Below are 27,406 nucleotides of genomic sequence, written 5' to 3'. Positions count from 1 at the left end.
TTTCAAAAAATTAGGGACGGCTAGCAGATAGCCTGTATTTTAAAATTATTCCTGTATTTTAAAATTATTCATATTAATATTTAATGTGATGTTAACAAAAGCACCGTTTTACTTTTAGGGTGAAACAATGTTAGGAAAGTGTTGAATTATATTTAAATAAAACCTGGATTTAAAAATATATTAACGTGTGAAAGATACTGGACCTAAAGAATAGGCCCGGCATGCCCAGGTGGTTAGGGCGTTCGAATCCCTGTCGCATCAAACATGCTCGCTCTTTCAGCCGTAGGAGCGTTAAAAAGTTACGGTTAATCCTACTATTCGTTGGTAAAAGAGTAGCACGATACTTGGTGATGACTGGCTGCCTTTCACCTAATCTTGCACTGCTAAATTAGGGATGACTAGCGCAAATAGCCCTCGTATAGCTTTGCGCGAAATTCGAAACCAAACCTAAAACATAGTAAACCTACTTTTAAACTCTGAAACAAGTCTACGAAAATTTTCTGTTTCAAGAGTAAATGAATCCAAGTTATGGAGTAACAAATATTTTTATTTTATTTTTAGGTCACATGTACATCGTGTTCTCGTCTACAGAATGCCTAATTCTTTTCGTGATTCATGACAGTCACACGTTTTACTGACTTCACAACAGTACAAATTGCAGTATTAAGCATCCATTGTATGACGTCATATTAGTGTCTACTGGCTGATATATAACACGTTACTGTAACCCGGATGAGATAATAAAACATTGAGTGTGTTCACTGGTATGATGGAAGTAGGTTGATGGAATTAATGTTAAACAGAAACACATAAGAGAAGTAAACGACTTAGTAATAAAAAACAAAAAAATTGCTTCACCATCCTACCAATTTCCAATTGTAAATACAATTGAAAATAAATATAAAAAGTACGTCGATCATTGTTGATCCGCTATCTGTTGGTGATTTGAAACTTAACAGTTCTCTTTTTATCATCAAACTCAACAATCATGATGAACACTACTTGTCTTTAAATATCTGGTTCAAGTGTCACTAGAATACATTTATATCATTGTACCGTTTACATTATTTCCTCTCTGGCACAATATTGCTCCACATTTTATGTTCTCATATTTAATTCTATTTTTATTCTTTCTGATATTGAAGGTAATGGGACGAAAACGAACTGCTTTATCGACTTGGCCGTTATACCTGAAAAACGACTGAACGACTCTTGGAATTGTCGTAGGTCTTTGTTATGTCAGAGACCTGAATATTTAAGTTTCATTCACAGCAAACATATGCGCGTTATAACCATAAGGATAGGATTTGTACTGAATAAAATTTTGCAGCACACTTTAATGACTGACAGTAATTTAAATAGAAGCAACTGTTGGAAATAAACGAAAACAGTGAAGACTGAAGAGATTACAGGAAAGATATTTTCTAGATACGTAAATTTCGTCATTATCCTGAAAAAGTTTATGACAGAGAATATTGTTAGCATACATTTTGTACCCAACTTATTGTATAAATTTCAAATTGTACGTGTACAATAATACAGAAATGTTGCTGATAAAACTATAAGGTATTTAAACTCTGATACATATGTAAATAAAAACAATAGGTAAAACGTAATCAGGTACACAATATTTTAAATGTTACATGTCAGGTATATTTTGAAGTACAACAACTTGTTTTTACTATACAACATGCAACTTTGTATATTAGTTACAAAAAATCAATAAGCGTAAATAGTTATCCTAGGTCTTGTGCACCAGGCCGTTAGATGTCGCTACGTATATGCCGGTCTGAAGTGGGAAAGGAATGTTGTCATTATCTTTGATGACAACATATTGCACTCCAGTGGTTCAGCTGCATGTCTACAAAATTAAACGCTAAAAACCAGGTTTCGATATCCGTGGTGGGCAGAGCACAGATAGACCATTGTGTAGCTTTGTGCTTAATTCAAAACAATGACGACATATTTCCAAAATTTGTCACCAAATTGCTCAGTATGGCGTCGTTGTTCCAGAAAGTGTCGCCAGAGGCTCGTTTTTCGAGCGCCATGAGTAGCGTAACGATTTTGTAATTTGACACGTCTATTAACACAACGTTTTGGGAAAACATATAACCTGTTGGTCCACCTCGGCTGTTCCATCTCCTACAAAAATTAACATAAGTAAAAAGATTTAAAACCAACCCTTATCATTCATATACTAATGAAGCTTTCTTTTGAACTCGTATTTACTGCCACTACAACATCCAAAGGTCAATCAAACTTTTATATTTCAGCCTCTCCTTTTATGACAACACCCTCTATCCCAGGTACCGTAGTAACCATCAGGCCGGGTGGTTAAGGCATTCGACTCGTAAGCGGAGAGGCGCAGGTTTGAATCTCTGTCACACCCAATATGCTCGCTCTTTCAGCCGTGGGGCTTTATAATGTAGCGCTTAATCCCACTATTCATTGGAAAAAGAGTAGCCCAAAAGTTGACGGTGAGCGATGTTGACTAGCTGCCTTCCCTTTTGTCTTACACTGCTAAATTATGGACGATTAACACAGATAGCCCTCGTACTGCTTTGCACAAAATTCAAACAAAAAACAACACAATATTTCAAATGAAATCTAACCAGTGATATGTTTAATGAAGTTATGACCCCGTCAGCTTGTATTCAGTATTTCTGTAGATACAACCTGAAGTCCTGTTTACCCAACCACGAGTAATCACACAACACTTGGATAGCTTTAAAGATTAATCACTCATTACACCATAAATCATGCAATGCCATATCTTTGATGTTTTGTAACTGTTACAATAATAACACTTTAACAGTAAGCGAAAATTACGCGTTTAATGATTTTATTCACTATAATTTAACCCAAGCTTTTACTGTCGAACTGAACGACTCTTGTATATGGGACATTGGTAGATTTGTATCAAACCAAGAACTTTTACATAAAATATATAAACTGACATAGCCCCTTTTTTGTTTGTTCTTAAATTATATAATATACCTGCCAGACGAGTTGTTTAACACTACTACGAAAAGTGGGGCCTATTAGGCCCCAGAGCAACTTGAAAGGTTATTAATATTAGGCTAATAATTTTGTATTTAAATGAAATTGCCATTTAAATCCATTAATGAATGGATTAACGAGATTCCCACTGTCCCTATCTACTATCTAGCGAAACCACAGCCAGGGGAACGGGTTTGGAGAAATCAGGACTAGAAACGTCTTTTCGTAGGAGTGTTAAAGAATTTTCACAGCAATAATTGTGATTATCTAACAAGTATTATCTTCTCTCCCACAAACAACAAAATGCGCAGGAGAAACTGAGCCGGGTTGCAGAAGAAGCTGAGAAGACTGGCCTCCAACTCAACATTGGGAAGACGGAGGTCATGAGGGTAAACAACAGCCAGCAAGACCCAGTGCGACTACACCAAAAAGGCATCAAGGAAGTCGACAAGTTTGTCTACCTAGGAAGCGTCGTCAGCAAAGATGGGGGGACAGATGAGGACATCAAATGCCGAATAAACAAAGCCCGACACACCTTCAATACTCTGCGGCCCATCTGGAGATCAACATCCCTCTCACTCCGCAACAAGATCCGGATCTTCAACACCAACATCAAGTCAGTCCTACTTTACGGCTCAGAAACCTGGCGGGTAACCCAGACCAATACCCACAAACTCTAGACATTATCAACAGATGTCTCACCAACTGTGAGACAGGACCAGACGAGACCCAATTGAGAATGACATCAATAAACGGAAATGGGGATGGATCGGCCACACGTTGCGCAAGCCTGCTTCTAGTGTCACCAGGCAGGCCCTTGACTGGAATCCACAAGGGAAGCGGAAAGTGGGTCGACCAAAACAGACTTGGCGCAGAAGTAACGACGCAGAGGCGAAGGCAGCCGGTAAGACATGGGCTGAGCTGAAGAGGATAGCCCATAACCGCGTCCGCTGGGGAGGTGTTGTTGCGGCCCTATGTTCCTCAAGGAATCAAGAGGCATAAGAAGAAGAAGAACAAGTATTATTGTCAAACAACAATGTTTTGTTATAAAAAATCGCGTAAACTTTAGCCTTCTGTGAGCTAAGCAGATAGCCCGATGTGACTTTGCTGTAAGGAAAACAAACACAGACATAATCTTTAGATTTTTTTTCCACCTCCTTTTAAATTTGTCTATTTTGAATTCAAATCAAAGCTGTTTCCAAATTGAATTGTAGTTCTGTTGTGTTACCACAAATGTTCCACCTTCTAGTTTCTGTACTTTGTCAGCTTTTGGCGTTTAATCCGTAAATTGTTATAATACATTATTTGTCTTGTATCTTTGTTGCCTCAAAGCTTTATAGAAACGCGTGGTTACAACATTAATAATATTAACAATGATTTAGTCTCTTAGCAACACAGAAATTAGGAAAATTTTATTACCTTCGTTACATGAAACGTTTATATTTTCCTGCAAGCAGACATTAAATTCGAGTGAAGATGAAATTATTTTTACAGGCATTTATTTTTATAGCAATAGGTGCTGAATTAACCGCAATGCCAACACGCACAAAAGTTACACGTGAAGGTATTAAACTCGACGCCTTGAACAGCTTATTTTATTAAGTAGTTAATATCTATTGCTGAGTATATCGTTAATTTTGGGCCCGACATGGCCAGGTGGGTTAAGGCGTTCGACTCGTAATTTGATGGTCGCGGGTTCGAATCCCTGTCGCACCAAATATGCTCGTCTTTTCAACCTTGGGGGGTTATAATGTGACGGTAAATCCCACTATTCGTTGGTAAAAGAGTAGCCTAAGAGTTGGTGGTGGATGGTGATGACTAACTGCTTTTCCGTCTAGTCTAACACTGCTAAATTAGGGACGGCTAGCGCAGATAGCCCTCATGTAGGTTTGTGCGAAATTCAAAAACAAATCTTTAATTTTGATCTCGGTAGATATCTTCATCTGTCAGAAGTTAATGTTATACGTGTCAATGAAAAAGGCAAAATTCGAAAATAAATAAAGCACTGCGTGTTGTTCTCTCTCGCTCTTGGGTGTTGGATATCATATGCACTCTGGAGGGTCAGGTGCTCTTTGACCTCTTCCTCCTTTCTTTACTTATATGGTCATGCAATGTTAGTGTTAGTTACTGCTTTAGGGTCAGAGTGGGCTGAATTTACTCCGACCCTTTTAAGATCAATGTCCATATACTGGTATACATATATAGATATTATTTTGCCATATTAGTAGGAAGTCTAGTTTGATGGTGGCCCTTTTTTTAAATATATATATTATCTTATTATTTTGTTATTTTTATTTATTTTTGTGTTTAAAATATATGCTGATCGGATAGAAGTGTTTAGGACTATCTTCATCGTGCATGAGGTACTTCTCCAGTTCGCTTAATAATTCATTTTTCAGCCAATCTTTATCAACATACTTTATTGTACGATGCAAGAGTCTATCTGGTATGTTTGAATATTTGTGTATGAATTTGGATAATGTTGCTTTGGAAACTCTCTATGCTGTTTTGAGGTGTGTGTTTTGGATTTTCTGTAACTTCGTTTTAATTGTTTTGTCACTTACATTTATCCATGCTGGAGCTGCATAGTCGATTACTGGTCTAATGTATGTTTTGTAAATTTTGGTATGTTGTCTGTTGATGCTTCACTATTCTTGCAGAATGAAACTCTAGCATAGTTGGTTCTTTGCCAGACTTTATTTTTAATTTAATTTACATGGTTAATCCATGTTAATTTTGAGTCATAGGTTAGTCCTAGAAATTTTGCCGATGTGGTAGGCGGAAGTAGTGTTCCATTCATATACATATCAGGCTGTAGGTTTTGGTTTTTTCTCAACTTTGTAAAGACACACAAGTTGTGTTTTTGCTGTATTTATCTTTATTCTGTATTTTTTGCAGTAGTCGCTTATTCTGTTTCGTTGTGGTTGTATGTTTGTGGCTGCTATTGTTGGTGTTGTAGCACTTTTCCAGTCAGCCACATCATCAGCGAACTGTGAGGAGAATATATGATTAGGACCCTTCAATGGCAAATTGTTTACATACATGATGAAGGGTATAGGGCTAACCACCCTTCCTGAGGGACGCCAGCTTCTGGAGTAAAGTACTCAGAAAAGGTTCCCTCTACATTTATTTTACATTTTCTAGTTTCAAAAAAGTAAGATTACAGTGAATAATTCCACGCGGTAGTCCCATTTCATTCATGTGGAACCTAGACCATTGTACCATACAGTATCAAATGCTTTCTCATTGTCAAGAAAGCAGGAGACAGTTCACTGGTTTCGTTAAAGCTGTCGATTATCTCTTTAGTAGTTTGTCGAAATTTTCTGAATCCATTTTGTTCTTCTGGTAACTTTCATGTTATCTTCAAGAATGTGGAGAATCTGTTACTGACTGTTAACTCAAGAATTTTGCCTGCACAGCTGGTCAGGCTGAGTGGTCGGTAGCTATTAGGTTTATTTGCTGGCTTTTATTCCTTATGGAACATTAATATATTAGCATGCTTCCAAGAAACTGGTTTGTGTTCTGAGGATAGTGACAAGTTAAAAAGTGTTTTAGGTGGTCAAACAATTTTGGAGTGCCCTGTTTTAGGAGGATGGCTTGTATCTCATCTTTACACGGAGATTTGCTTTTTATTGCTTCAAGAAGTTCATGTATGAATATTTCTTTCGTTAGGATCGTGTCTTTGTAATTTGTGATGTGTCTGGTATTTGTCTGAGATATACTTGTTAAGAAAATTGTTTCAAATTGTTCTTTGTTGTTTACTGTATAATTTGTGACTTTGTTGTAAAAATAAGCATTTATATCTGGATCTGTATGTGTTTTAAATGTATTCTGTAGTTGGTTCACTTACATTTGTTTGTTTTGAATTTCGTGCAAAGCTACACGTGGGCCATCTGCGCCAGTCGTTCCGAATTTAGCAATGTAAGGCTAGAACCCACTCACCGCATTTACATTGTAACGACCCCGCGACTGAAAGGGCGAGTATGTTTGGTGTGGCGGGGAATCGAACCCGTGACCATTATATTATGAATCGACTGGCTTAAACACCTGGCTATCCTGGACTATTTGCAAAAAAGAAAAAAAGAATACTGAACAAAATTTGTGTAAATATTATAATGTACATCAATTAATTGATAAGGAAGTGACTGAAAACAGAAAGGAAAAGAAAACTTCTCAAGTGTGAAAACATTTAAAACTTCGCTAAATAAGTTTAAACACCTGGCCATGCCGGGACCTGTTTACTCTCTATTCCGTAAAAGAGGATAAATTCACTATTTCGTAAATAATTTTGATATTTTTGGAATATCTTCTTTCCAACATTTCCAGTCACGTTATGTTTTTTTCTTGTTGTGAAAATGTGTTTGTTTGTTTTGAAGTAAGCACAAAGCTACACAATGGGCTACCTATGCTCTGCCCACCACGGGTATCGAAACACGGTTTTTAGTGTGTAAGTTCACAGACATATCACTTTGCTACTGGGGGGCAAAATGAAGTTAGTTTTGTATTGTTTTACTTATAGCAAAGCCACATGGGGCCATGTGCTGAGCCTACCGAGGGGAATCGAATCCCTAATTTTAGCGCTCTAAATCCATAGACTTACCGCTGTACTGGCGGAAGACATGAAAATGTGTGTTTTTCTTATAGCAAAGCAACAACGGGAAATCCTCGTGTCTTCCCGAGGGTAAATCGAACCCTTGATTTTAGCATTGTAAATCCTTATTTATTGTTAATTATGAAAATATATTGAGTTGAAACCTGTGGTGACTTACAATACCAAAAATATATTTTAGGGTCGTAATAAATTATTAACTACTTTTCTTCAGGAAAGCTCATAAATCGAATATCCTATTAGGTATAAACAAAGTGTAACATATTTAGTTGAGAGCTTATCTTGCTCTTTATCTATTTAATAAAACGTAGTTTATCGACTTGTAAAAGTTTGGTATAATAACATTAATGTTATATCAGTTTGTTTGTTTTTGGAATTTCGCACAAAGCTACTCGAGGGCTATCTGTGCTAGCCGTCCCTAATTTAGCAGTGTAAGACTAGAGGGAAGGCAGCTAGTCATCACCACCCACCGCCAACTCTTGGGCTACTCTTTTACCAACGAATAGTGGGATTGACCGTCACATTATACACCCTCACGGCTGGGAGGGCGAGCATGTTTAGCGCGACGCGGGCGCGACCCTCGGATTATGAGTCGCACGCCTAACGCGCTCGGCCATGCCGGGCCAATATATCAGTTCAAAACAGCGATATGTCGGTAAAACTTCCAGTGCTAAAAACCGGGTCTCGATATCCGTAGTGGACAGAGCACAGATAGCTCATTGTTTAGGTTTATATTAAATTCCAAACAAACAGTACAAAGTAGTTTTTCTGGTGTCAACAATACTTGAACTGTGAATTATATTATTCTTTATTTTAGCATACGAACTTTGTACTGTTTGTTTGGAATTTAACATAAATCTAAACAATGTCCTGATAGATACGCGATGAGATTTAATCTCTGTTGTAAGTTGAGCTTTCCTTCAAAACGTTTACATGTGTGACCAGTATTTGTGACTTCTAATTTTAAAATAAATCGAAAAAGGAAACACTGTTTTGAACAAACTAAGCAGTCAATTATTAATTATATATTTCATCATTTATTTTATTATTAATTGTCAAAGTTAACACTATTTACATATAGATACATTTCTTAGATCCGTGTCAACCAGGAATGGATGACGAGACATGCATTCCTTCTCCAAACAAAAGTAAGTTACTATACAAATGATGTTATTCAAAGCTTATTTTCAACGTGAGACTATATGTTTAGAAAGGCTGGTGACAAGATGTCGTGACGGAAGAATATTACTGGTTATAGTGACCTATGTTTGTGTTGCACGCGTGTTGTTCTTTGTTCCCATTGAATGTCTTCAGTCCCTTATTAATGAAGGTAAAAAATGTAGTAATGTGTAAAGACACGATCTTTTATAATATTCCAGTACATTGTGGACATTATTTTCTATTATGAAGAATACATCTCTTACCATTTCACCACCCGTAAAACACGATAGACCAAAACACATTATTCATTTCCAATAATTCACTGTTCACAGTATAAACTTTTCTGTTGTCTGAAGTAAGTTTTTGGGTCAGAATTGTCTTCCATAAATATTTTCATTCTGCTGGTACTGTTCTATTATTGAAATCGTAACTATTTTTGAAAAAGCGGTTAACTAAAGGAGAATCTTAGATCTATTTGTGTTTAAAAAAAAACAACGTTTATTCACTTTGAATTGTTACCGATTGTTTTACAAGGTATTCTTTTTCGTTTTTAGTTCTTGTAGACACTAATTATAGATTTCTATGAGTAATCTATCAGATAAACAGTATTCAGTTTACAAATTGTTAGCAAGTCAGTATCGAAAATCATGATCTTTGAAAGTCTGAGAAATCGTTACTCTTGTCTTTTGTCTTGTTATAAATATATCTAAAATAAAGGTGTTTAGTCACATGTTACATAAAATTATCATACTGTTTTAATGTGAAAACACAGTCGGTGTATTTGGTTATTATAAACTACAAAAACAAGAGAGAAAACAAATTTTAAAATGTGATAAATAAATATATTTACTGGTATTATCACTGGAGAAGTGAAGCTATACTGATAATTCACACTTCGTTACCTGTACTGTTTTATCGATGTGTATATGCATCTCTGAATACAGAGTGGAAATTTGATTCTAGTAACTCAGAACACTGTCATTATATGGTTGTTTTAACCGTAGGTATAATAAATGAAACATAATCTCCTTCAATATTATCACAGAACAAAAACAAACTGCTCTAAATTCATTTTCTTTCAACTTGTATTTTTCCATTTCAGTAACATCAATATTAGATCATCCCATTCCCCTCATCATTGGTGCAGCAGGAGTAATACTTTTGATAACTTGTTTAAGGCAAGAAAAACTATTATTTTTAGTTTATTTTAGTTGAATAGATCTTAATATAATTTCTAAGATAATAATAGTTGAACCATTTGTGTGTATTCTCGATGATGAATTTCAAGTGGCTGAGTAATCCAAAATGTTCATTAACTGGAATAATAAATAATTGTTACAAACACTTGCAGTAGAAAGAAATAATAAAGTGAAATTAGCATCATTAGTCTATAATAAACTGTAATTTATATGTGGATCTTCATTTAAAACTTAAATTGTGGAACACTTTTTTCAACCAACATTACAAGTTCTTGTAAGTATGTTATTGTTCAACCAGTTTTATATGTAAATACAAAAAGGTACTGTGTGTTAGTACAAATACTTAAAGTTGAAACGTGTAAAATATTGGCAACCTAAACTTTTACAATTAGAGTAATTGGTTTGTTTGTTTTGGAATTTCGCACAAAGCTACTCGAGGGCTATCTGTGCTAGCCGTCCCTAATTTAGCAGTGTAAGACTAGAGGGAAGGCAGCTAGTCATCACCACCCACCGCCAACTCTTGGGCTACTCTTTTACCAACGAATAGTGGGATTGATCGTCACATTATAACGTCCCCAAGGCTGGGAGGGCGAGCATGTTTGGCGCGAACCTGCGACCCTCAGATTACGAAGCGCACGCCTTAACGCGCTAGGCCATGCCAGGCCCCTAGAGTAATTAGAAAACACTTGAGATAAATACAAAAGGCATTTTCATTCAAACAAGTTATTTAACTAATTAATGATTTCCAATTTATTTTAATATGGTATTTAATTAAAAGTGGAATTTATCAGCAAGTACAATATTTATTAATTTATCCCTCTTAAGTTATAACATTTTATTTCTGTTTAATTACTGCCATTCAACATGTTGAAGAAGCCCCTGTACCTCTGGTTGCTAAATATTATTATTTGTAGATTAAAATTAGATTCTAATTTCAATTGAAATAACACTGATGTATAAATTATAGTCAAATTAAATCACCTATGTTATTTATTGGTGGTTTTCTTCCGTAGTCTTATAATTTGAAATGCTGCTGCCAATCAGAAAGGGGAAAAAAGATGAGGTGATCGTCGAGAAAATACATTAAAACCACAAAACTCAATAGTAAAATCAAATAAACATTTAAAAACAATAGAAAACCACACAATAATATGAAAAAATAGACCAAGGAAAGTGCGGAATGTTCAACTGCCTCAAGTAAGTAATGGAATGATAGAAAATGTTATCATATTATTCTCTTTCATAGTAAGAGCCTTGAAGTGGCAAAGCGGTAGGTCTGAGGACTTATAACGCTAGAAACCGAGTGTCGTTAAGCCGTGGTGGGTAAAGCACAGATAGATCACTGTGTTTAATTTCAAATAAACAAACATAAGAATAATGTAATATATCTTCAGTCACGTATGTTAACTTACTTTCTATACATTTTATGCTTGTGTTCTTCATGAAATTTAGACTCCGTTATAAATATAACGTATTAAGGTTATAAACTGTACTCTCTAATCTTCCACCTTAAAATAAAAGTTTCAATTTGATGGCACGGTATCACTTTTCAGATGGAAATTATAGACGGTTTGAATGGACACCTAGTGATAACTACTTTCTCGAAACGTTGTATATATAATACAGGTTTCTTCTTTATCTCTGCAGCCATTTCCAAACATACATGAAATTTTTATACTCACTTGACCCTGTTTATGCGTCATGTGTTTCCACAGTAAGTGTACAATTTACACAGCTACGGATGAATCTTAACCAAGTTTGGTGTACAGCTTCCCTTTATAACAACAATCACTTTGTGTCATGTTTCTTAACAACAAATGTTATAACCTGATATTGTTGTTAGTCTATAAACTGAAAGTATATAATGAAATGTACAGACAACAAAAGTGAAAAAATTACACATTTTCTACTGTTTTAACATTTGGAAAGATATTTTAAGATGTTTCTAACCTGGCCATTTGAAAACACTTCCAATTGTATTGAAGCTGTTTTAAATGACAGCATTAAACCTGCTACAGAGAGAGTTTTCTAAGTATTTATTTCATGGTTTTTACTGATCTGTTTACATATAAGGGAAAAGATTCTTCATGTCCAAAGATAACTTTCATTATTCATAAATTTAGGTAACCTTCGTCCAGAGGACTAGTACTCCAGCTAGTATACAATAATATTTTCTTCATTACCATTCACGCCGTCTCCAAATATTTAATAAATGTTTATTCTGTAAGGTTGTATCGCTTGTCTGTCTTTATGAGTCATTCACTTCTGAAGTGGGGTCGTGCTTATCCTATTTACTAGTACAGAGACTTATCAAAAGTATGATTTGAGGACTTAAACCCTTCATATGTTATAATTACAATGATAATTGACATATATAGGTAGTCTAAGTAGTTTAGGATACCACACTGTCCCTCTTGCCTCAGATGAAACAATAATACTTTATTGTTGTTCTTCTTGTTCTTTTTTCATTGCGTGAAAATTTGAATTTTATTATGAACCCCAGCAACTAGTTTTAGTTCATAAAGCAAGTAATAGGAATTGGCTAGCAATTCACAACTTACCCAATGATAGTAAGTTCTTTATTTATATTTGCTTTATTTAGTTTGCTGTTTAAAAAATCCGACATTTGCCAATTGTTTTTGCTAGGATAATTGCGGAACTTTGATGTATCTTATCTAATATCCAAACACCCCTTTCGTCATGACAAATTTCGAAACAGTAGAAATTCGTTAACGAATTTACATTTATGTTGGCTAGAAAGTATTGGATTATTTTAAGGTCCACAGAAAGTTTAAAAATGTTTCATTTCATTTTTTATAAAGCATCATTATTATCTTGTTCTCCTTCCTCTTGCGTCTTAATTCAAATCTATATTCTCGACGTTGATAAATATTGCAGCGCCATCTCGAAGCTAAACGGCTTTCAGACAAACCTAAACGTTTTCCAGACAAACCTTGAATGTTAGAATATTGAAATGAAAAAGCAGTCATAGATTAAGGACCTCTGGTGGAACTCAGTAGTAAGATCGAGTGCTTATTACTCTAAGACTGCTTTTAATATTTGTGCCGGATTTACAACGCTAAAATCAGGGGGTTCGATTCCCCTCAGTGGGCTGAGCAGATAGCCTTTGTGGCTTTGCTAAAAGAAAAACACACAAAGCTTTCTGATAAAAAACAAACAAATAAACATAGAGGAAACTTTACACTAAACTAACCTAAATATGCATCACACAATTTAACATTTTCAAACGTAAAGCTGTAAATACCGAAACCCTTTTCATTTCAATTTCTTCTGTTATTTATTACTTTTGAAATTCTCATATTTTTGATATCACTTATGAATAATTGTTTACATTTTATTCTCATTAGTACAAGAGCAATGTGATATTTTCTACAGACTATCCCGAAAATCATTAAAGTTGTAAATATTTTGATATATATAAGATAAACATTCCCCACATTTTACTTATTAAAAATCAATCATGGAGCTAATTAGTTTGTTTAAAATTTGGATATTTAAATAGAAATGTTGATTGAAGATGTGTTATTTTAACTGATATCCATTAAATTGATATAAACCAGTTATCAGTTGTTGCACTGTATTAATTTTCTATATAATGGTATTTAACGTCAACTTATTATGATTCTTGTTGTTTTTAGGAAAAAAACAAAGAAAAAAAATTCACCAAATACAAAGCATACCGACCACTGTATTACAAAGAATTAAAACATAAATTTAAACAGCTATCAAACACAGATTCCGATAGTCCATAGAACCAAACTGAAGATCTTTTCCATCCTCGTCGATTTTCTCTACCAATTAGAGATACTGGAGCTCGATTTATGTTTCCTTGTCCCGGATTTTTAGAAATTTCCCATGGATGAAAAAAGTTAAAATAAAAGGTATGTTAACAGAAAATATAAAACAACATAGAATATAAATTTGTCTGGTTTTACCCCGTTTAAAATTCCGTGTTTGTTTCAAAGAAAGTGATTATTTTTTACATAAGCTGCATAAATTATAATGATATTGTATTTTTTTAATAAACAAAAACAAACAGCATTATTATATACTTCCATTTGTTTTATAAATAGAGATGGTTGTTCCTATATACATAAAGTGTTATTACAGGTTTAGATAGTCCTGGTGGACTGACGCAGATTACCCATTATGTGTGTGCTTAATTTTAAACAGAAAATAAGCAAATAGTTCTATATATGATTTACATTTACAGATTTGCATCTATAACATTTCATACGTATTGCACTTGTTAGTAACTTATTGCTTTACATTTCTACAATTAATATATTATGTAACATGTATTTGTAATAAATGAAAACAAACACGTACAAAATTTTAAAAAATACTGCACCAATCAAATGATCCACAAGGTACAGACTGTAATGTTGGATATAAAATGTACTGTAGGATGAAAGTGACTGCTGAAGTAGGATACACATTGCAGTGGAGATACACTGTCTACTAGTCTTAACTTCCGTTCGACAATCTCTCATGATGAAATTCATAAATAATAAAATGAAATAGAAATTAGGAGAGCAAGACGTGGGTACTCAAGCCCAGAACATCCTACATCTATATCACCCTTCACTGCCTGCAGACACTTATGGAAAGATGATAGTTCTCCAAAGCAAAGAAGAAGAAAATGAAAATAATAAGATACTACCACTTGAAAGTAAGATAAACGTACTTTCTGAAGGAGGCATTATAACTCCCTTATGGTGATAAGGCACTAATTAGCAGCCCAGTGGACAAATTATACTGGTATAAAAGGATCCAACCAGTTATCTAAACTAACTAGTATAATTCCCAACTACCAATCATTAAGTACACTATAAAGTCTAATTTTCAGCCACGATAGAAAATAAGAAGTTAATTTGCATATACCTCGGGCGAAGTTGTTTACATGACTTTATTAATAACTAAAAGTACTTATCACAATCAGTAAAATATCCTCATTTTTTACGGGGCCTGGCATGGCCTAGCGCGTTAAGGCGTGCGCTTCGTAATCTGAGGGTCACGGGTTCGCGCCAAACATGCTCGCCCTCCCAGCCGTGGGGGCGTTATAATGTGACGGTCAATCCCACTATTCGTTGGTAAAAGAGTAGCCCAAGAGTTGGCGGTAGGTGATGATGACTAGCTGCCTTCCATCTAGTTTTACACTGCTATATTAGGGACGGCTAGCACAGACAGCCCTCGTGTAGCTTTATGCGAAATTCCAAAACAAACAAAACAACAACAGTTCTGGGAAGAAAGTGTAGTTTTACAACTGCTTGTGCGTAAAGTAAATCGAAAAGACCAATTTTTCTCTTCAAACTTTGCTTTTGTGACCTGAGAGCGAATAACGAAAACATGATGGGAGACTATATTTTTGGACTGATACGTGATAATGATATGCATTACAGTCTCATATTTCGAAAAACTAGTCATTTCTAAAATTTTTGTTCATTTTTTTATAACCTAAGAATAAATACATGTAAGTCTTGATTCATATGCTGTTTTATTGTAAGTTACGGAAATAAAAATGTGCAAATTTTCCCATTTTTACCGAGAAAATAAGTTAGTTTCTAAATTTCATTATCCAGGTCACAAAAGCGAAGTTTGAAGGGAATAATGGCCATTTTCTGTACTTATGCAACATAAGCAATTAAGAAATAACACATACTATCCAGGAACAAAATTTATGTTAAATGGGGCTATCTTATACCTCAACAGACTGGGTCATTTTTAGAGGAAATACTTCGAGATTGCAGGCTTACCGTTGACACAGGGAACAAAGATATATTTGAAGTAGTGAAAACTGTATTTTGAGCACAACGCTACGCAATGTGTTACCTTTTCTGTGTTCACCGCGGGCATCGGAACCCAATTATTATAGTTATAAGGGTATTTTTTATTTCAATTCTCCCTTGTAAAATTAAAACCAACAATGTTTTTCGCATACGTAATGAAACATTTTATTATCATTTACATAATTTGCTGCTAAAGAAGAAAAGTTCACCTTTCCAAAGCGCTCTCGACTCTCTGAGGTTCGCAGGTTCGAATCCTGGTCAAAGAAAAACATGCTCACCATTTCAACCGTGGGGGCGTTGTAATGTGACGGTCAATCACACTATTCAATGGTAAAAGAGTATTCCAAGAGTTGGCGGTGAGTGGTGATGACTAGATTAATTTCTCTAGTCGTACATTGCTAAATTTGGGACGGCTAGCGTAGATAGTACTCGTGTGGCTTTGCGTTTTTACATAAAAAAAAAAAACAAAGCGCTTGGGTTACACGATTTCTAATTCATTTCTATGAAAATTTCTTCAACCTACGTATTTTACCGACATCATGAGTTTACGAAGAATAATATCCATCCAAATATTTGATTTATGAACACACAACTCTCAGTGTTAAATTGTTCTATAGGTTTTAGAAAATGTTTGCAAAGTAATTAACATTTAGCTTATATTCCTATTAAAAACTTCACTTTAGTTAGGGTCCAGTGGTTATCGACCTGGACCATATGTCAGAGATTCGCACCTCCTTGCCATAGAGAGAAAAAAGGTGTTCTGCACTGGGTGTGCTGTAAGAGAGACAGTCAAATCCAAGTGTTCGATAAGAATAACAAATGTATTGGCAGTGAATGGTATTGTATAATTTCTTTCAGTCTAATTATTCACTTCAAAAGCGTGGACGTCTAGTGCAGTCAACTGTAGAATAGCTTTGCGCAAATTTCAGCAACCAACAACAGTTACTCATTTCATTTCTTAAACATTGACTTCTTGGGATTTTGTCCAATGGTATTTGTCGAATTAAAGACACCTATAAACCATACTTTTGATTTTGTTTTGATGAGTGTCTTTGTTACAGCAAAGCCACATCGGGCTATCTGCTGAGCCCACCCAGGGAAGCAAACCCCTCATTTTAGCGTTGTAAATCTTTAGACACTCCGCTTTACTAGCGGTGGGCTTGTTTTGATGAGGAAGTTATATTAAATAGAGTGTTCAATGTAATGTAGTTAGTTTGTTATTATTATGCGTGTTAAATACAAGTTCACATAGAGGATATTAGCGATTACAGCTTTGTACTTGGTAGAGTAATCAGACTGTTGAAAAGAAACATTAATCATCAATTGAAAATAATGATTGATTGTGTGTTAATTACAGATGGAGTCGGATAAGACCATTAACTGTATGTAAGAAAAAAACTGCATCAAGTAGACAAATCATTGAGAAAGAAATTGGTCGCTAAATCACGAGGTCTGGCCAGATAGGGTAAATCTCATGATATATTATATAAAACCCGAAGTAACTGTCCCGTGGAAAGAAAATGTATACAATTTGTGATTAATGAAATATTATCTTAGAACATGAAAAGCTACTTCTTTGTACGAACAAATGAAAAAATGTTTATAAAACCACAAAATTAAAAACTTTTGTGTACCTCTCATGGACCTAATAAATCTTGATACTGATTTTGAGGAAGGACCACGTATATCTTGCGAATTACTTATATAATGTTCCGCGCTGCTTCACATATTTTGTTTATGGCTGTTTTGTTTTATTCAGTCACATTTACAGAAAAATATGAGTATAATACCATAGAAACATAAGTCAAACGAAATGGTGACAAATGTGTACAGAGATGTGGCTAGTTTTATGTTCTTTCGGCTCCTGTTTTCGTATGTTATATTTGGTTATTGTCTCGTTTGTTTTCGTTCTATTTACGTTAGCACTGCATTATTCATGTGTGTTTTGTAATTTTTTTGTTTCTAACCGAAACTTTCAAGAATCGTAGTTTTTTGGGTTTAATTTGGAACCCAAAAATGGAGATCACGATTATATTCTCCTAACTTCTTCTTTGATCCTACCCTGAAGTCATAATGCCCCCACCCAGCCCGCTGGTGATATTTTTATGAGACGAACAAACAGTTCGAGACAGAAGCACGGAGACAATGACGACAAACTTTTAGGTGTAATTCAACTATTTTGCTACAGTAAATTGAGATCAGTAAATGTTCTATTTCATTTCTGAAAAGCTGGGAAAACAACTGCCTGATCGTAGCAGTCTAAAGACGATAATTCGATCTTTTAGGTTAAATTGCGTAAGACTTCGACATGTATGACAACATGATTCTTAACTTTGTTATGTATACACAAACCTACTAGTAGTAATACTGTACTGTGGCACCGTCTTCATATAACGTTAGTTTAAAGAACCGAGAAATCAACAAAATCAATTTAAGACTGTATGAAAAAGTGAACAAGTTCAAGTGAGCAAGGTTAGTACTGAGTACTAGGCTACAATTGATCAAAGCGCATGATATAAGTGGAAGGCATACTCCGTGTGTTCAAGCTGCCAATGCTGAATTTAAACCACAGATTCAGCAGATGGATTTATGTATGAGAAATTTACATGCTTATCAGCTTGAAAAACTGGAAAAACTTTTCATCACCACCTATTACTTAGTAGTAACAAAACAGCCGTTTTCTCTATATGGGCCTTGATGTCAGTTACAGAAAATAAATGGAGTGCAGCTAGGAGACACGTACATAAATGATAAATCAGCAAAAAATTTTATCATATGTATTTATGACGACATGATGGAAGATCTGTGTGCAGACCTTGATAATGCTGCAGTGTTTTTCTTCATCTTAGATGTATCTAAAGACACTGAAGTAATTGAAGAAGAAACTGTATTTGTTTAGGTAGGAAATGTTGTTACAAAATTTATGGACTTGCAAGCCCCACCAAGTGATATTGCCACAGGATTAGAAACAGCAATTTAGAAAGCACTTGAGACAGTTGGTGTAGAGAACTGCAAAAGAAAGGCAACCACTATTGATGTTTCCATCAATAATGGAGCAGAAAATGGACTTATCGCTCTTCTTACTAGAGATGGGATGCCATGGTTAGTTGGGGTGTAGTGTGTGGCCAACTTATTTGAAAGGGGACTGTTGGATGCTGTGAAGGAATTGAAAGTTTTTATCGGACATAAAATACCTTCTGTTAGGACTTTACAAATAGTATCATTTGAGTGCAAAAGCAAGCAGGGAATTAAAAAAGTGTCAGTGATGCTCTAGAAGAAAAAAACATTAAATCCTGTGAACATCCTAGGAACAATATGGGTTCCTCATCTCTACAGAGCATTTGAAGTTCTGATGAATAAAAAATTTCAAATCCATATATCTGCATTGAGACCATACAAATGAGTCCAAAGATGCTTGTGCTACAATGGTTGGAGAGCTACAAAATACATTGGGTCTGCTCTTGGATAACATAGCAGTATTCACTGGTCAGCCCATCTCACCATGGCTTATTACAGTCCCAAAATGTTGTTTTTTTTTTTAAATCATATGAGAAAACCAGTTACTCCAGGATAAGAGAAATGGCATACAGTTCAGCAGTGAACACAGAAAATGTTGAGGGGATTCTGTGTACGAACACCAAGCCACAACAAACGATGGCAGAGCCCACAGAGTGACCTGATTTCAAACCATCCATATAAATAAGAATAGAAGGATGGTTCAGTTTCGAAACGTTCAAGTTTCTACATTCTAATCTACACAATGAACATACATCAAAGATGTCTGATATGTTAATAAATACAATATAAACCTAAATATATTTTTCTGAAGGAAATCAGACTGGAGGCCAAGTGTTCAACATAAGGAATTAGAAAATGATACTTAGAAGACTGACAAAACAGTTCACAATGAAAACAAAACTGATTATGCAGATGAAAAACTATTCCATGAATAAAGATAAATAACATTTTCATTTTCTCAACTCCTTATGGCACATTACACGAAAATATTTATTTTTATGAGAAAAATGAGAATTTTGTTGAAGAAACAATAATTCAATTACAAATGTTTTCAGTTAAGTATCATACTTTTAGAAACATTAAAACAACAATTTTTATTTTGTATAGTGTAAAGTACTTTATCACTACTCGTGTCAGGAATATGTTTGCTTTTCAAACGCCCCCCGCTAGTACAGCGGTATGTCTTCAGATTTACAACGCTAAAATCAGGGGATCGATTCCTTTCGGTGGGCTCAGCAGATAGCCCGATGTGGCTTTGCTATGTGAAAATACTGAAATACAACTGCTTCTCAAATCTCGCCCGGCATGGCCAAGCGTGTTAAGACGTGCGACTTGTAATCTTAGGGTCGTGGGTTCGCATCCCCATCGCGCTAAACATGCTCGCCCTTTCATCTTTGGGGGCGTTATATGTGACAGTCAATCCTACTATTCGTTGGTAAAAGAGTAGTTCAAGAGTTGGTGGTGTATGTTGATGACAAGTTGCCTTCCCTCTTGTCTTACACTGCTAAATTAGGGACGGCTAGCACAAATAGCCCTAGTATAGCTTTGTGCGAAATTTAAAAAAAGGTGGTTACAATAAAACTTTAGTAGCGTTATCTGCTGTTTTAAAATACAAACAACAAAATATATTATTTCTGATTAAAAAACACTCGATAGAAGTTTAAATGAATTACATTTCATACTTTTCTGAAGGTTGAAGACTTGAAAAATAGCAACGGCTAGCGCATATAGCCGTCGAGTAGCTTTGCGCGATATTAAAAAAAATTATCTACTTGTTATATTTTAGTGATATTCGAATCGTGTATATTTAACAGAAATAACTTGAAAGAAAGGGTTTATGCTTGAAACATTGGGTGGCAATAAAGGTTCCTAAATTTTATTATTTTTATATCAAACTTCCTTTTTTTTGTATTTCAAAATTAATTTAGATCGCAGCAGAAACAATCATTACCTAATATAAAACAACGTTGGTTTGTAACAGTGTCCAATAGAAACACCGCCTATACGTAATTACGTCAAAAGCAGAACTCACTTGTCGCTAAGGGACAAGTTTTATTTAAATAAATTTAGAAAAGAATCATGGCAGAGAATTTCGGCAGAAAATTTAGCAATATCTTCAGATTTGGAAAGAGAGTAAAGTAGGTTGTACTTTTAAGCACCGTATCTCATTGTTTAAAAACATCTCTTCCAATTAACGTTTAAAATTTGTTCTAATTTAATATAATAACTTTATCTCAGAAATGACTTTCCAACTTTCTAAACAGTCAAAAAATAAGGCTTAATGTATCGTATACCTGCTCTGCTCTGAACCTTTTTTGCCAGAGGCGAATGCCCTATAAAAAGAGGTAGTTATACAAGTTATCATGTATAACAGCGAAATACCCCCATTAGATAAAAAAAAAAAAAAATTTTCTCAAAGTCCCAGAAAATGTGTTTTTGCAGAAGAGTTGAAAAACACAGGCTGCAGTAGCAACCTTGCTTTAGGCTTAGGTATATTCCAACTTGCTGGTAAATCATTAAACGTGTTAAGTTATCGTGATCTTCAAACTATTGTGTTTTAATGATTCATTATTAGAACTAAAAAGTAAATGTCCCTAGCAATGGAAGTAATGAGTGGGGAAAAGGTCCCTAGCAACGAGGTCAAAAAGTGGGGTAAATATCCCTAGCAACGGAGTGAGCAGTGGGGAAATGTCCCTAGCAATAGGGGTAAACAGTAGGGGAAATGTTCCTAGCATAGGGATAAGCAGTGTCTGAAATGTCCCTAGCAACGGTGATAAACATTGAGGAAATGTCATAAGCAACGGGGTAAACAGTGGGGAAGTTTCCCTAGCAACGGGTGGTAACCAATAAGGGAAATGTCCCTTGCAACGGGTGTAAGCAGTGGGGGAAATGTCCCTAGCAACGGGGGTAAGCAGTGTCCGAAATGCCCCTAGCAACACCTATAGGCAATGGGGGAAATGCCTCTAACAACGGGGGTAAGCAGTGTCCGAAATGCCCCTAGCAACACCTATAGGCAGTGGGGGAATGTCCGTAGCAACGGGGGGAAAGCAGTGGAAGAACTGTCCCTAGAATCGGGAATAAACAGTAAGGGAAATGTCCCTAGAAACGGGGGTAAGCAGTGTTAGAAATGACCCTAGCAACGGTGGTAAGCAGTGTTGGTAATGGCTTTAGGAAAGGGGGTAAGCAGTGTCCAAAATGTTCCTTAGAACGTTGTTAAGCAGTGTCCGAAATGCCCCTAGCAACAATGTAAGCAGTGGGGAAATGTTTTTAGCAACGGGGTGTATTAAAAGGGGGTAATGTTCCAAGCAATGAAGCTAAACAGTAAGGTAAATGTCCCTAGCAACGGGGATAAGCAGTGGGCGAAATGTTTTTAGAAAGGGGTGTATTCAGTGGGGAAAACGTCCCTAGAAACAGAGATAAACAGCAAGGTAAATGTCCCTAGAAACGGGAGTAAGCAAAGGGTGGTTATCAGTAAGGAAAATGTCCCTAGTAATGGGGTGTAAGGAGTGTCGGATATGTCATTAGCAACAGGGGCAAGTAGTGTCCGAAATACCCTTAGCAACGGTGTTAAGAAATGGGTTAATGACCTTAGCAATAGGGGTAAGCAGCAGGGAAATGACCCTAGCAACAGGGTTAAGCAGTGGGGGAAATTTCCCTCGCAACGAAGGGAAAGAAGTGGGAAAAATGACCCTAGCAATGGGGGTAAACAGTGGGGGAATGTTTCTAGCAACTGGTGGTAAGCAAAGTTGGAAATGTCCTCAGCAAAGGGTTAAGCAGTGTCGAAATGTCCCTAGCATCTGTGTTAAACAGTGAGTTAATGTCCCTAGCAACGGGGGTAAGCAGTGGGGGAAATGTCCCTAACAACGGGGAAAACCATTGCGGAAAATGACCCTAAGAACAGGGTCATTGGGTTTAATGCATTTGGCAACAGGGGTAAGCAGTGGGAAAATGTCCCTAGCAACAGAGGTAAACAGTGAGCTAAATTTCTTTACAAACGGGGGTAGTTAATAAGGGAAGTGTTCCTAGAAACGGGTGGTAGCAGTAAGAGAAATGTACCTAGCAACGGAAGTAAGAAGGGGGGGAAATGTCCCTAGCAAAGAGGGAATGCAGTGGGGGAAATTTACCTATCAACGAGTTGTTTTCAGATGGAAATGTCCGTAGCAACAAGAGGTAAGCAATAGTGGAAATGTCCTTAGCAACGTGTGGAAAGTAGTGGGGGAAATGTCCTTAGCAACGTGTGGAAAGCAGTGGGGGAAATGTCCCTAGCAACGTGATGTATTCAGTGGGGTAAATGTCCCTAGCAACGTGATGTATTCAGTGGGGTAAATGTCCCTAACAACGGAGGTAAACAGTAGGGGAAATCTTCCTTGCAACGGGGTAAAGGAGAGGGGGAAAAATCTTTATTTTAGGGTGTTACCAAAGGGAAGAATGTCCCTACCAACGAGGATAAGCAGTGTCGGAAATGTCCCTAGAAACGGGGGTTAGCAATGTCCGAAATGTCCATATCAGCGGGGTTAGGAAGTGGGGGAAATGTCCCTAGTAACGGTTGTAAGCAGTGCGGGAAATGCCCCTAGCAACGGGTAAGCAGTGGGGAAATGTCCTTCGTAACGGGGTATATTCAGTGTAGGAAATGTCCCTAGCAATGAAGTTAAACAGGAAGATAAATGTCACTAGCAACGGGGGTAAGCAAAGGGAGAAGTATTCCCTAATAATATTTGTTAATGTAACTATTGAATCTACATAAAACCGTGAACAACAAAGGGGTGAATTTACATCATACATTTGCAAAAACGATTCATACTTTCTAGTAGTTTTTAATCTGTATTTACGTAATCTCGTCTTACGTCGCTGGTATTTAAACTTAAATATAAATTTATCTCGATTTTTGCAAGACTTAATTTCAAACATTAGCTAAGTTTATAAAATTATTTGGTTATGCGTCTGAAGTGCAGATGAGATAGCTTAGTCATAAATAACGGCTTATCCTTTTTCAGATATTTGTTGTTTGCCAATGTATTGATTGTTTTGTTTGTTTGTTTGGAATTAAGCGCAAAGCTACACAATGGGCTATCTGTGCTCTGCCCAACACGGGTATCGAAACCCAAATTTTAGCAATGCATTGATAATAACCCAACTGTTTTTTTCTCAAAAGTTTGTTTGTTTTTTGAATTTCGCACAAAACTACTCGAGGGCTATCTGTGCTAGCCGTCCCTAATTTAGCCAACTCTTGGGCTACTCTTTTTCCAACGAATAGTGGGATTGACCGTCATATTATAACGCCCCCACGGCTGAAAGGGCGAGCCTCTTTGGTGCGAGCGGCATTCGAACCGGTGACCCTCAGATTACGAGTCGCACGCCTTAACACGCTTGGTCATACCTTCTCAAAAGTAATCATATGAATTTATTTATATGTATGATTCTATTACACTTATGATAATCGTTGTAAAGTGTATGTGTAACATGTCTGTTGTGTCGCTGTTTGAAACCACTGGAGTATTTCGATAAAAACAAAAGACTTTTTCTCGGAAAGTATAACGTCTTAGTTACCGACAAGTGAAATGATTTGGTGAAGAGCTAATGCATTTTAGTATAATTATGTATTAATGTTACGTGTTTAAAACAGGTTTGGAGGTCTTTAATAAACCAACAATGAGTTCTGTTGCAAAGAATAGTTTTTAAATAATTACTATTTCCCCTTGATGGTAAGTTGATAAACAATAAACGTTTGAAATGATGTTTCAATCAATTAAAATTGTTCGCGAGGCCGCGTGTGTAAAGGCGTCCGACTCGTAATCCGTGGGTCGCGGGTTCGAATCCTCGTCGCACCAAACATGCTCGCCCTTTCAGTGGTGAGGGCGTTATAATGTGACGGCCAATCCCACTATTCGTTGGTGAAAGATTAGCCTAAAAGTTGGCGGTGGGTGGTGATGACTAGCTGCCTTCCCTCTAGTCTTACACTGCTAAATTAGGGATGGCTAGCACAGATAGCCCTCGAGTAGCTTTGTGCGAAATTTAAAAAACACACAAACAAACAAAATTGTACGCATTCAACCAAAATGGCGTTGTTAGTAATGAAGCATCTACGATTACAATGTTGTTATTTTTTAATTAAATCTAATACACTCCAGTTTATTTTGGTTTGGTATTTTTTAAAATTCGAGGTTCTTCAGAGAGATGTTACAGAATATCTACGATTGAGTTTTATTTAAATTTTTAAGTGTATTTACTGTGTTAGGAAAAAGCTATTGTTTTTTTTTTTGTTTTGATAAATTGTATCGGAACGAAACATTACGCAAAACTTTAATTAAGTGGCAGACATCTCGTCCAGTGTTCTTTTTCACTTACCAGTTTCTCGGTTCCCTGCGTTTCCATAAACGAATATTAAAGTGCGATATGAAACAGTATGTTCCCGCTATAAATGTCAGAACGTTACAAACTTAAATACGTAACGTTTTCAGTATATTTTTAATTGTTAACCTGAAACCTATCTAACTCTTAAGCCAAACGCTAGGACAGAGACCTAGGTCTGAGTCCTAGCCATTCCTTATTTTAAACTACTGACCACAGTGACGTCAGACAATCAGCAGTACCCAATACCTCAAGTGTTTAATTCAGTTTTGAATAAGGCGAAGGGTTAACTGTGACTTTCATGACACACTTATATCTAAATCTTCAAGCATAATCAGAGGGTTAAGTGCCTGAATCTTGTGTTTCACAGTTCTGCCCGTGAGGAACCAGCCCACGTGTGATGTTGGTTGTTTTGTATAAAACTTTAAAGTCCCAAGACTTATCTTCCTTGGAATATTTTTCAATAAGTAATCTAAGAATGGTGGGATACCGCATAAGGCGTAATATTATAATTCTTCTGACTTTTGTCTTCTTCTGCTGAAACGAGTCTTCGTTACTTTGTAACAAAGCTGTTTAATTCTATATACTGTGTTTAAATAACGACTGGCGTGCGACTCGTAATCTGAGGGTCGCGGGTTCGCATCCCGGTCGCGCCATACATGCTCGCCCTCCTAGCCGTGGGGGCGTTATAATGTGATGGTCAATCCCACTATTCGCTGGTAAAAGAGAAGCCCAAGAGTTGGCGGTGGGTGCTGATGACTAGCTGCCTTCCCTCTAGTCTTACACTGCTAAATTAGAAACATGTAGCACAGATGGCTCTCGAGTAGCTTTGTGAAATTTAAAACACATACATACTTATTGTTTTACATAAAATATCCAAAACCTGATATATATGACATATATGGATATTATTTTCTTATAAGCTCCCAAATCCGAGCTGACATTTCTTTCTGCATCTGACCATTTCACTGCTTTTGATACTGAAAAAAAAAAAAAAAGATGTGTTCTTTGATTTTCTGTTTATTATTTCAGCTTGATACACTACCCTGTTTCCATTTTAATGGATGCCCCAAGTGGTATCATGAATCTCGACTTATTTGATATAACGTTTTTATGGCTTTCCAACACAAGCTAACTTTTCGCAAACTAGAAGATGTTTGGGAGTCCATATAAGAAATAATAAATTTTATTGTAAATGACGTGGGTTCTAATTTCGAAACGCATCAAAACTGTTTATAAAAAATGAGTTCAACAGTGTAACTGCTACGAATTTGCCATGTTGGTAATTTATTGTTTTTTTCTGTGCTAGCCGTCCCAAATTTAGCAGTGTAAGACTAGAGGGAATGCAGTAAGTCATCACCACCCACCGCCAACACTTGGGCTACTCTTTTACCAAGGAATAGTGGGATTGAATGAGACATTATAACGCCCCTACAGTTGAAAATGCAAGCATGTTTAGTGCGACGGGGATTCGAGCCTGCGACCATCGTATTGCGAGTCGAGTGTCTTAACCACCTGGCTATGCCGAGCAGTTTGTTTTAGAATTAAGCACAAAGTTACACAATGGGCTATCTGTGCTATGCCCACCAAGGGTATCGAAACCCGATTTCTAGTGGTAGAAGTGGGCAGACATACCGCTGTGTTACTGGGGGATCACATAAATGAAGATTTATTATGACTGTTATGACATATTTCATAACTGATATTTTTTACATATTAAAATAAGTTTGTTGTAGTAACAGTTGAACCAATACAAAATGGAGGTATAATGAAATTGTGTATTCTAGTTATAATTTGTTACCACTAACATCAACAACTGTCCCAAAGGTTTTAAAGGTAAACATTTATTTGCGATAAACAGGGAGCCATATATATCTTCTAAAACAAGATATTACTTGGGCATGTCTTTAGATTCTAATAAAGTGATACGTTTTACGACACGTAAACCCTATGCAGTCGCCAAGAAAACGAAAAAAGTTAACTTCCTTCATACAGTAAATTACAACTTATCAAGTTTGCGACCTTTGACCTCCTCACGAAGAGAGGTCAGGAAGACTTTTAAGCAAAACATCAAAGAATATTTCCCGATAGGTAATACGTATTGATGTAACGCATTGTCTATTGACGTGACACTAATGATGTCCATTTCATGCCCTTACCAGTGGTTTAGTGCTAAGTTTGGAGTCTTATACAGCTACAAATCACGATTTTTTTCCCTGTGGTAAACACGGCGCAAATAACTTTGAAATTTTAGGACTTAC

The 27,406-nt window shown here is 36.1% G+C and overlaps 1 long non-coding RNA gene across 3 annotated transcripts in view; it reads left to right on the top strand.

The window, feature by feature from the left end:
- The window catches only part of LOC143249398 (uncharacterized), a 33,121-nt gene extending 23,173 nt beyond the window's left edge, over positions 1 to 9,948 (top strand). The window contains exons 4-5 of one of the 3 annotated variants that reach the window (XR_013027756.1): positions 8,704 to 8,757; positions 9,873 to 9,948. This is a non-coding gene — a long non-coding RNA (uncharacterized LOC143249398). Of the gene's footprint in view, positions 1 to 561; positions 762 to 8,703; positions 9,058 to 9,872 lie in introns of those variants that run through there. The other 2 variants (XR_013027755.1, XR_013027758.1) reach the window with 2 other exon arrangements.
- The last annotated feature ends 17,458 nt before the right edge of the window (positions 9,949 to 27,406 follow it).

Source organism: Tachypleus tridentatus, chromosome 4, assembly GCF_004210375.1.
Source record: "Tachypleus tridentatus isolate NWPU-2018 chromosome 4, ASM421037v1, whole genome shotgun sequence".
NCBI lineage: Eukaryota > Metazoa > Arthropoda > Merostomata > Xiphosura > Limulidae > Tachypleus > Tachypleus tridentatus.
This window is presented reverse-complemented; position numbering and strand designations above follow the sequence as displayed.